The following is a 12,333-nucleotide window of genomic DNA, read 5'->3' on the forward strand; positions in this document are numbered from 1 at the left end:
TCCCCTCCCTCTGAACAACTCTGCAAATGATGATGAAACTCAACAGTTTCTCTTCACAGCTTTTGCCATTACATCAACCAGACTTGGTCTGACTGCAAAACAAGCCAACATGACTGACCTCTACGCAATACAGTATCCCTTAAATTTGATGGGGATCCTAGTCTTACCCAGGAAGTCACAAATAATTATAAGACGTGGTTTTTAGCACTAATGCACACCATAGTAGAACCCACCAGGGTTGCAATAGATTACTTAGTTAATGTTATGGTTACCATATAGAACACGCCTTGGAATTGAATTCCCATTCATTTGCTTCCTAATGATAGCCCAGGAAAAGTTCTTTGGTTATGAAACTTTGCCCAAATGTTAATTGGATCTACTGGAGAGCTGAAGCTACTGGGAGTGATTGCTGGCATTATCTTTTTGTACATCGCAAAGCCTGAAACCATTCCTTCTACTTCCAGTAAAGACGTGTATGTATGCCATATGTTGGGATCATCTCCTTCCCTCTGCTGTCAACTAATTTTTATTAAATGAGTTTACTGCTTGGCAGCAAGAGGGGAAAGGGAGTTTCAGACATGGGATGGTGAGGGTGGGATGGGGGAGGTGAGGACAGGATACGTGTAAGGAACAGAAATTCAGAGCAAGGGGACGACAGATTTGAACAGTCAGTATGTCCAACCAATGTGTCTGGATAGACTCATCAAACCGTGTATACAGTGTCAAGATCTTGACCCAATGCTGTGAAGTCACAGCCAGTAAATGTACATCACTACAGTGGTTCAAAATGAGGCACTGACTAAGGTGAATGAGATCCTATGTCCATAGCCATCTCCATAAAACCATAAGACCATAAAACCTAGGAGCTGAATCTGCCCATTCAGCCCACCAGGTCTGCACTGCTATTCTTCATGGCCGATTTAATTTCCCTTTCAACCCCATTCTTCAGCCCCACTCCCCATATCCTTTGATGCCCCGACTAATCAAGAACTTATCAACCTTCGTTTTAAATATACCCAATGACTTGGCCACCACAGCCATCCAAGCAATGAATTTCACCCACTCTCTGGCAAAAGAAATTCTTTCTCATCTCTGTTCTAAAGGGATATCCTTGCATTCTGAGACTGTGTCCTCTGGTCCTAGAGTTCCCCCACTGTAGGAGGCATCCACTCGATGTTCACTCTATCAGGCCTTTCAACATTTGATAGGTTTCAATGAGACCGCCCCCTCATTCTTCTAAACTCCAGCTAGTACTGGCCCAGAGCCATCAAACATGCCTCATACATTAGCTCTTTCATTCCTGGCATCATTCTTGCAAATGTCCTCAGGAGTCTTTCCAATGCCAATATATCCTTTCTTAGATAAGGGACCCAAAACTGCTCACAATACTCCAAGTGTGATCTGACCAATGCCTTATAAGGCCTCAGCATTACATCATGGCATTTGCCTTCCTTACCACCAACTCAACCTGCATGAGGACTTCCAAGTCTTTGCACTTCTGATTTTAGGAATTTGCTCCCTGTTCAGAAAATATTCTATGCCTTTACTCCTTCTACAATCCTTGTGCATGACCACACAATTCCCAACACTGTATTCCATCTACCACTTCTTTGCCCACTCTCCCAATCAGTGTAAGTCCCTCTGCAGACTCCCTGCTTCCTCAACACTACCTGACCCTCCACCTATGTTTGTATCATCTGCAAACCTGGCCACAAAGCCATCGATTCTGCATCCGACATCTCCTGCCACGCCTTTGCTGTTGTTCAGTCGCTAAGTCAAGTCCGACTCCTCGTGACCTCATGGACCATATGGACCATAGGGTTTTCACGGCAAGATATGGAAGTAGATACTGCTGCTGCTCAGGTAGGGGCCCAGCTGGGTTTGAACTCAAGACCGCCTGCGTTGAAGTCGCCCACTACACCACCAGCCAGCCCTGCTTTAAGCTTTATAAATTAACATTAAGAAGAAATGATCAAAGGTTAATTTCTGAATTACTAATCACATCTCCATTCATCACAACATGGAAGTGCTGGAGTGCGGGTGAACATCTTTCACACCTCCTGGCAGAGCGCCCAAACTACCAGCACCAGCACTGTGCAGAAAAGAACAACGGTTCAGAGATACAGTGTTACAGTCAGAATTTTCTACCTACCACAGGAGTTCTCCGGGGTCATTTTGGTAGCAGTTTACATTCCACCACAGGCCAATGTCAAGCAGGCTTTAGATGATCTGAGCAATGGGATCAGCATGCACGAAACAGAACACCCTAACGCCTTCACCATCGTTTTCAGAGATTTCAACCGGGCCAGTCTGAAAAAGTCACTAAGCAACTACCATCAACAGATCACTTGTAATACCAGAGGAAACAAGACACTGGACCACTGCTACACTACCATCATGAATACCTATTGTGCTATTCTACGCCCTCACTTCGGGAAGTCTGATCACCTGGCTGTACCTTTACTCCCTGAGTATAGGCAGAGACTGAAGACTGCAGCACCAGTAGTGAGGACCAAGAAAGTATGGACAAGGGAAGCACAGGAGCGCCTACAGGACTGCTTTGAATCAGTGGACTGGACTGTATTCAACAATTCATCTTCGAACCTGGATGAGTATGCTGCAGTAATTACCGACATCATTAAAACCTGTGTGGATGAGTGTGTGCCCACAAAGACTTACTGTACATTCCCAAACCAAAAGCCGTGGATGAACCAGGAGGTACATCGAGTGCTGAAGGTTAGATCTGTGGCATTCAAGTCTGGCAACCCAGGCCTGTACCAGAAAACCAGGTATGATTTGCAGAGGGCTATTTCAAGGGTGAGGAAACAACTTCAAACAAGGTTGGAAGTGACATTGGATGCACAGCAACTCTGACAGGGTTTGCAGGACATTACTTCCTACAAAGTGAAACCCAATAGCATGAATGGCAGCGATGCTTTACTACCAGATGAACTCAACGCCTTCTATGCACGCTTTGAAAGGGAGAATATAACTACAGCTGTGAAGATCCCTGCTGCACCCGGTGACCCTGTGATCTCTGTCTCAGAGGCTGATGTTAGGCTGTCTTTAAAGAGGGCGAACCCTCGCAAGGCGGAAGGTCCCAACAGAGTACCTGGTAAGTATCTGATAACCGGCTAAGTTAACAAATCTCACGTCACATGCCGGTGATAATAAACCTGATTCTGATTTGATATTCATCTCATTGATGCTTTCATCAACCCCCCGCCCCCCCAGCCCCAAGTTGTTAAAATTATAAATGAAAACATCTAATACGCCTTCATTATCACAATTAACAAATATGTAAATTTGGTCAGTTGACAATTATTAATTATATAATAGCAAGTGGGCTGACAGTAAAATGTGAGAATCTCACAACCAACCTAACCGACAGCCAGTTTAAGTTACACTAATATCTTACTTAAATGAAAACCAACATAGCATGAAAACATTTTCCATGGCTAGTTCCTACTAATGCTCGAAGTCTTCTGGATTTTCTCCAAATTACTCTATGAACTGTGAAGACATCATCACAATTGGACATCAAGGTGCTCTAAACAGATACAGACAACTTAATTAAATACAAACACACTGGCATTCATAAATCCATGCCAAAAGCATTATGAAACAATTCAAACTGCCAACCATGAATAGTGCACACATTCCTCCCATAGATTTCCTGTCATTGTTATTTCCTTAATAGAAAAGTACACTTCAGTACAAAGCATACCATTTAAACTAAATTGTTTGAAATTACTTCATGTTATACTGATAATATTACAAGAGTTATTGCAATGTTTTGAGAGCTTGAAATATTTCACTAACAACTCAGAATCAAGAAACAATCGAACAATTAAGATTTTAACTGAAGATCATGATCAATTGATTAAATGAAGTTAAATAATACGATCAAAGTCAAAGTTATTATCAAGGTGTGTATATGTCAGCATATAACACCTTGAGTGTTGGCGTGTGGCCAAGTGGTTAAGGCATTCGTCTAGTGATCTGAAGGTCGCTAGTTCAAGCCTTGGCTGAGGCAGCGTGTTGTGTCCTTGAGCAAGGCACTTAACCACACATTGCTCTGTGACGACACCGGTGCCAAGCTGTATTGGCCCTAGTGCCCTTCCCTCGGACAACATCAGTGGCATGGAGAGGGGAGACTTGCAGCATGGGCAACTGCCGGTCTTCCATACAACCTTGCCCAGGCCTGCACCCTGGAAACCTTCTAAGGCGCAAAACCATGGTCTCATGAGACTAATGGGTGCCTATTATTATAATATCTTGTGATACATTTTCTTGCATTTACATGAAAATAAAGAAATATAATAGAATTTATGAAAACCATACATAAACAATGAATGACAACCAACCAATGTGTAAACAAAGACAAACTGGGCAAACAATAAATACAAACAAATAAATAATTAATACTAAGAACTGAGTTGCAGAGCCAGGCAAAGTGAGTCTGTGGGTTATGGAATCAGTTCAAAGTTAAGGTGAGTAAAGTTATCCACACTGGTTCAGGAAACTGATGGTTGAAGGGTAATAACTGTTCTTGAACCTGGTGGTTGGGATCCAAGGTTCCTGTACCACCGGCCCGATGGCAGCAGCGAGAAGAGAGTATGGCCTGAATGGTGGGGGTCCTTGATGATAATCACAACTACGGGCTGTAACAGCTTAATGTTCAACAAATATTGTCATTCAGACAGGATCCAGGCTGTAAAAATAGGGGCAAGCTCTCCTCTACAATCAGTCTGAGCACCGGTGCCCCACAAGGCTGTGTACTCAGCCCCCTGCTGTACTCACAGTACACCCACGATTGTGTAGCCAAGTTTCCATCGAACTCAATAAGACTTACAAACATAACAGCTTCCAGGTCATAACAGTTTGACTGATATGTGTCAACAGATCCACCCACCTCCCTCATAACAGCACTGTAATATATAACATTCCCAGCCTAACGTGTGGCCTCGTCTACTGAGGAGAAGAATGGCAGCACTTTCAAAGTACATTTATCATCACAGTATCAAAGGACCGGAGGAGATTGGGGCTGAGAGGAAAAATGGATCAGCCGTGACGAAATGGCAAAGCAGACTCGATGGGCCAAATGGCCTAATTCTGCTTTTATATCCTGTGGACTTATTAAGCACCCAATGCATGAAAAGAAAGAACAAATCACGCAAACAACAAAAAGCGAGCAAATAACACACAGGATATTAAACATCAAACTGCCAGTCCCCGAAATGCTCCAGCAGCCACAGCCACAGAGCCGGTTCACTTTAGCGCTGTGTCGATACCTGCAGCAGGTCTCAGCCACCGAGCCAGGTCCGTGCTGAAGCAGCTCAATCAAACGGTGCAAATCAGTAAAAGAGTAACCAGAAACACATGGAACATGAACCCGCAGAATTCTCCAAAAACGAGTCTACAACCGCGGAGTACGTACTGCGCTGAGGACATGAAACATCAAACGGCAGAGCTCTCTAAGGAGAGAGTCCTACAGCCATGAGCCACGTTGAGGTGATTGAACCTTCACTTTCCTCTGACAGCAGCGAGAGGGAAACTCGTCAAACGCAGGTGGCTGGTGCTGAACAACTGGTTGTCCTTGCCTTGTCAATCTCAATCTTGTTGATGCTAGTATTTTAGTTATGGTTACACAGGGCCTCCTGTAAGTTTTTTAAAACTGCAGTTACTGAGACAGGCCCTTCCAGCCTTTCGAGCCACACTGGCCAGCAATCCCCCAGTTTAACCCTAACCTAATCATGGGACAATTTATAATGACCAATTAACCTACCAACTGGTACATCTTTCAGCTGTGAGAGGAAACCAGAGAACCAGGAGAAACCCATGCGGTCACAGGGAGAATGTACAAACTCCTGACAGGCAGTGACGGGAATTGAACCCGGGTCACTGATACCGTAAGGCGTTGTGCTAACCACAGCGTTCCAACTCACTATTTTGGGAAGTATTTTTCATTTAAAGTTCATTGTCTGGTAATTCAATTTTTTTTACATGTTGGTGAGCCACTATGGATTGTTTAATTCAGATGGAGTCAGAGAGCTACAGTATAGAAATAGGCTTTCTGGCCCATGGGGCACAGAGTCCACACTGACCATCAAGTGCCCATTTACACCAGTCCCACATTTTCTATGCCAGACTAAAAGGTTATGCCAAAAAATTTGTAATGAGAATGCTTGAAACAGTGGTGTGCATTATACCTGCCAAATCATCAGTAGATTTAATTCCAGAGTCCCACAATGAAACTTTGGCTAAAACATATATCTGAAATATTGAAATTTCAGACATTTCATTAATAATACATAAAGCTATTTTTTTCAGAAATTCAACACAATAGTTTCCAAAAAAAACCGTTCAGCAAGTAACTTGGTTTGACCTTTTTAACAAAGGGACTACTGAAATTGATGAACAACCTCCTTGTATTTACAGCACTTAAATCTAAATTGACAATTCAAAAGACTAGGCAACCCACAGAAGGGACAATGTTGTCAGAATAATCTTTACCTTTCTTTTTGTTCTATTAAGTCAAAAAGGTGATCATGATCAGGAGCAATAAAAATTCCAAAACCTTTGGAAAATGTCACAAAGGTTGAACGTTAACACTATAATTAGCTTGGAGATCCAACATTAAATTGGTTACCTTAACCTTTGGCTTGTAACTTTATAACCTGCTAGGTCATGTTTGCAATACCTTGGTTAATAGTTGACAGGCTCAGGCCACAAATGCAGTTAGTAGGTGCCATCATGAATTTTGAAAAGATTGATGATTTCTTGCCTGCAAGACAGTGTTGAAGTTTATTGAGTTAATTGTCCATTCTCAGTTGGCTGTGCCATAGTATTGTGATGGATATTCACTGTCCTGGACCAGGGGGGCCTTTCTTTTTTTTGCCAAGCTCAGCTTTCTAAACACCAGCAGCTGACGCTTCTAAAGATCAAAGTATTGTTTTTGTAAATAAGTTAAACTTCCAACCAATACTCTTTGTTTAGCTTCTTGCCATAAACAGGAGACAGACTTTATTTCTTAATGTAAATGGCAAGCAGTAGTCTGTTTAAAGTTAAAAGGACTGCTTTGCAAACAAGCATTCTCTATAGAGCCACCAATTCCTGGCGCAGATCACCTGGGTGCATTGCTCACAAGGAGCATTGTAAGACAGCGGGTTATCTAATTAGGCTCTTCTTAAACTAGACAATTTAGAGATACACCACAGAGTAGGCTCTTCTGGCTCTGCGAGCTGCACTTGCTCAGAAACCCACTAATTTAATCTTAACCTAATCATGGGACAATTTATAATGACTAAATAACCTACCAATCAGTACGTCTTTGGACTGTGGGAGGAAACCAGAGCATCTGGAGGAAACCCACTCGCACGCAGGAAGAACGTACAAATGTGCAACGTGTTTACACAAGATGTCGGAATTGAACTCTGAACTCCAACACCCTGCGCTGCAATAGTGTCACGCTAACCACTACACTACTGTTCAAGGAAGCTTGCACACCAGATCAATATTATCATTTAGCATATCAAATAACTGATCAGTTAATAGCTGGATGATCTGTATATTCACAGTCAGCATTCACTGTATTAATTGTGGGCATCTGGGATCTCTGTCTCCAGAAGCTTTTAGACCATTTGTCTAAAAGCTATAAAAGATATCTAAAAAATAAAATCATATGCGTATGAAGTCACCCAAGTGGCAAAAAAAAAATTGGTATAAATGTAGACAGCAGTCCAGACTATTTAGGAATCGTCCAGGAACATCAAGAAGAATAACAGAAACACATGGGTGAACTAGAATCCATTTCTCTGCCTTCAGCTTCTGTGAAGAATTCATTGGTATGTCTTCTTAGCTTATAGGGATTGTACCCGTTCTTTTTGGAAATCCTTTGTGTTTTAGAAATGATTTGTAATTTGGAAATCTTTTATAAGATAGAATCCCTCTGTGAGTTTTAAATGTGTTTTAATAATGTTGTTTGGAATTAAAACTGTATTACTGAAAATAAATGAACTGTGTTTAAACTTCTTTGTCAGCTGCTCCTTGGTAGGGAGGGTGGACCCAAACACCTCAAATAGTGGGAATTGGCAGCTAAGCTGACCGTGAAGTTTAAACAGGGAAGCGAACTAGTCTTTGAAGAGCAGGTAGTTACAGTATAACCTATAACTTAGTGAGGGTACCTGTAGCTACCTGTATAGGATAGGGCTTAAGGTCAGCAATGCTAATGCCATCACAGTATCAGCCATGGGCTGAACTACACTAGCCACGAAAATCCATTGCCATGTTGTGTGTTTAGCCTAGGGTGAGTTTTTGTTTTATTATTATTTTTTCATGGTTTAGTTGTAAGACTTTAATCTGAAAAAGAAATGCTTGAAACTTTGCAAATAAGGAAGAATAGGTCAAAGAACATGTGCTCTTCGAAAAACAAAAGGAGCTGTTGCCTATGCTGTCTACAGAAGTGGTCAAGGTAAGCGGCAACAATATACCCACATCCAAGAACTACCAAAGTTACAGCCAGACTTAATTCTACGACAAAGGAGTTAACTTCAAAGAGAACCCCACTCAAATGCCCAATGATAAAAACAGGCCATTAAACGGCAGACAGGTCAAATACCTCATCCTGTCAATCAAGGGATTAACTGAAAATTTTCAATAATGTAATTAAGTTAAGGCTTGGATTCCAAACCAATGCGGCATTTTTACTCTCCCATGGCTGATCAAGCTCGAAAATAAACTAAAAAAAAACAAAGCCACAAAGAAAATATTTTCCCACAGTACCCATGTACTTAAATTGATACGACAGTTGCTTTGGAGACTGATACAAAATAGTTGAAATACCCATGTCCTTTCACAATCTTTAGTCTCTTTAAATCCACGCCAGGTACATTTAATAACCATCTTCTGATTAATTTCTCCTTTTCCATCACTCTTCAGGTATTGAACCACCAGATTTGAACATTCACTCTGCTATCTCCATTAATAAAAGAATCAGCACTTGCAGCTGCAATGACAAAACTATGTACAATACACAGGTGCCCAAGTGTCCTCATCAACCACGTTCAATCCTCTGTTTCTTCCATGTGTACAGGAATACTCGGGTAACTGCTGTTCCGACGGCCCCAGCTCACATCCCGCTGCAGGAGCCCGGCGCCTTTGGTCAGTGTTTGCAGAGGCACATGGCCCCAACAGGAGTCAACGCACAACAGTCTGAAGCAGAGACCATGTTAACCCTTCACTGAGGTCTACCCTGGACTAGAAGGACAGGGGCAGCACAATGACAGAGCTATCCCACAGCTCCAGCAGCACTGGTTAAGTCTTGTTTTCTGGTCCGGTCTGTGTGGACTTGACGCGTTTTACGTGCTGACTCCAGGTGATCCCATATCCCCTTATATGCCACGTGCAAGCCAACTGTCGGTTAATTGGCTAAAGTAAATGGCTCCTAATTTGTAGGTGTGGCAGAAACTGGGGAGAATTAAGGGGAATGTGGGGATAGTGAAAATGAGACTAGTGCAGGATTCATGTAAATAGGCTGTGGCTGGGCAGTGCAAATTCAATGGCCCGAAGGGCCTGTTTCTGTTCTTCATCACTTTATGCTCCCATATCTATATTAATTTTCTTTTAAGTTAGATCCTATCACAACAGTTGGGCTTATATCTGATTTGGTATTCTCACACATATGGTGAGTTGTCATGGCCTGAGACTAATCGTTTAGATAGTGGTTTGCCACACCCAGCCTATTCAAAATGACAATCTTAAACCTGCACCTTGTTCTATAGAGTCATGGGATAATATTCTTCGTGCAAAATTAGATCCCTGCTGATCTGGTTTTCTCTTTTACACTCCCTTCTTGCATACACCTTCGCCAAAATCTACTCCCTCCTTGGACAAACGGCCTCAATACCTCTGCCCTATCTCTTTCACCAATCTCAGCCAGTAATGCAAAATTCTGTAACAGTTGTTACTGTGATGCATGAGTCTTTGCAGTTTTTACACTGAAGGAAACATCCTTTGTTCCAGCATTCACAAGGAGCAGAGACGGGAGGGGATGATGTTCAGTTCCATGCTGGAGACAACAGCTGGGTGAGTTGGAGAACAGGCTGAAAAATGATAAAAACCGTAACCTTTCTAGGTTTGCAGAATTGCTATGTACCAACTGGCCCACTAACCCGCAGGCTTTGAGGTGTGTGAGGAAACTGAATGACAGAGGAAGAAATGTAAGCAATCACAGAGTGAGTATGCAAATTCCACACAGTCCGCATCAGAAACATAAACATAGAAACATAGAAAACCTACAGCATAATACAGGCCCTTCGGCCCACAAAGTTGTGCCGAACATGTCCCTACCTTAGCAATTACTAGACTTACCCCATAGCCCGCTACTTTTCTGAGCTCCATGTAACTATTTGGGAACGTGGCCAAGTGGTTAAGGCATTGGACTAGTGATCAGAAGGTCGTGAGTTTGCGCCCCAGCCGAGGCAGCATGTTGTGTCCTTGAGCTAGGCACTTAACCACACAGTGCTCTGCAACGACACTGGTGCCAAGCTGTATCAGCCCTTGCCTTCCCTTGAACAACATCGGCGTCATGGAGAGGGGAGACTTGCCGCATGGGCAACTGCCGGTCTTCATACAATCTTGCCCAGGCCTGCGCCCTGGAGAGTGAAGACTTTCCAGGCGCAGATCCGTGGTCTCCCAAGACTAACGGATGCCTTAAAATGTAACTATCCAAAAGTCTCTTAAAAAACCCTATCGTATCCGCCTCCACCACCATTGCTGGCAGCCCATTCCACTCACTCACAACTCTCTGAGTAAAAAAACTTACCCCTGACATCTCCTCTGTACCTACTCCCTGGCACCTTAAACCTGTGTCCTCTTGTGGCAACCATTTTAGCCTTGGGAAAAAGCCTTTGACAATCCACACGATCAATGCCTCTCATTATCTTATACAACTCTATCAGGTCAACTCTCATCCTCCATCGCTCCAAGGAGAAAAGGTCAAGTTCACTCAACAACCTATTCTCATAAGACATACTCCCCAATCCAGGCAACATCCTTATAAATATCCTCTACACCCTTTCTATGGTTTCCACATCCTTCCTGTAGTGAGGTGACCAGAACTGGGCACAGTACTCCAAGTGGGGTCTGACCAGGATCCTATATAGCTGCAAAATTACCTCTCGGCTCCTAAATTCAATTCCACGATTGATGAAGGCCAATACACCGTATGCTTTCTTAACCACAGAGTCAACCTGCGCAACTGCTTTGAGTGTCCTATGGACTTGGACCTCAAGATCCCTCTGATCCTCCACACTGCCAAGAGTCTTTCCATTAATATTATATTCTGCCATCATATTTGACCTACCAAAATGAACCACTTCACACTTATCTGGGTTGAACTCCATCTGCCACTTCTCAGCCCAGTTTTGCATCCTATCAATGTCCCACTGTAACTTATGACAGCCCTCCACACTATCCACAACACCCCCAACCTTTGTGTCATCAGCAAACTTACTAACCCATCCCTCCATTTCCTCATCCAGGTCACTTATAAAAATCACGAAGAGTAAGGGTCGCAGAACAGATCCCTGAGGCACACCACTGGTCACCGACCGCCATGCAGAATATGACCCATCTACAACCACTCTTTGCTTTCTGTGGGCAAGCCCAGTTCTGGATCCACAAAGCGATGTCCCCTTGGATCCCATGCCTCCTGACGACGACCATTCTCCTGCCCATTCCACGTGAGTGGTAATTCTTAGGTTTTCTTTTTTCACCACCAAATGTTTTCTTAAACCAATGTCTGTTAGGAAAAAAGGCAGTATTCTGCTTATACATCTGAGGTAGATTTCTCCCACACCAGATCATAGGTGTGAACTTTGCAGCTAAACCGGTAGCCGACACCCAAAAGGAGTTACAATGGCACACACAGGGGTGTACATTGTGCAGGATTCTTCTTTGCAGTTTAGTGGGATGCAAGGAATGTGAGAAGCACGCCCTGTCTGACCTGAAATGTATGCATTTTCAATGACAACAAAAGCAGAGGAAGTATAATTTTCAAAATAGTTCATTCATTAATCATTTTAGCTTAGTTAGACACACTTGAGAATATATGAAAGTGCAGTTTCACGGAGTACTAAAGACTGCCTTGCTTCACAGCTTTGCTCCAAAGTCGTTGCAGAAAGCAGCACACAACGTGGAGGAACAGAAATCATTGTCAGCAACTTGGATTTCCACTTGAGCTAAAAATATGCAATTTCCATAGGTTGTTGTCAGATTTCCTCTATTAGCAAGACCATATAGCCTCTAGTTGCTCATAACTCACAACTTACA

At 42.9% G+C, this 12,333-nt stretch overlaps 1 protein-coding gene across 7 annotated transcripts in view; it reads right to left on the reverse strand.

Annotated features, from left to right (window-relative positions):
• shroom3 (shroom family member 3) overlaps nucleotides 1–12,333 on the reverse strand; it is a 457,480-nt gene that overhangs the window by 92,717 nt on the left and 352,430 nt on the right. The window contains exon 2 of one of the 7 annotated variants that reach the window (XM_063043476.1): nucleotides 6,704–6,787. The exons of 5 other annotated variants lie outside the window; for them this stretch is intronic. The gene's annotated coding sequence lies outside the window, so the exon portion shown is untranslated. Of the gene's footprint in view, nucleotides 1–6,652; nucleotides 6,788–12,333 lie in introns of all 7 variants that reach the window. One more of the 7 variants, XM_063043478.1, reaches the window with a different exon arrangement.

This window comes from Mobula hypostoma, chromosome 3 (genome assembly GCF_963921235.1).
Source record: "Mobula hypostoma chromosome 3, sMobHyp1.1, whole genome shotgun sequence".
NCBI lineage: Eukaryota > Metazoa > Chordata > Chondrichthyes > Myliobatiformes > Myliobatidae > Mobula > Mobula hypostoma.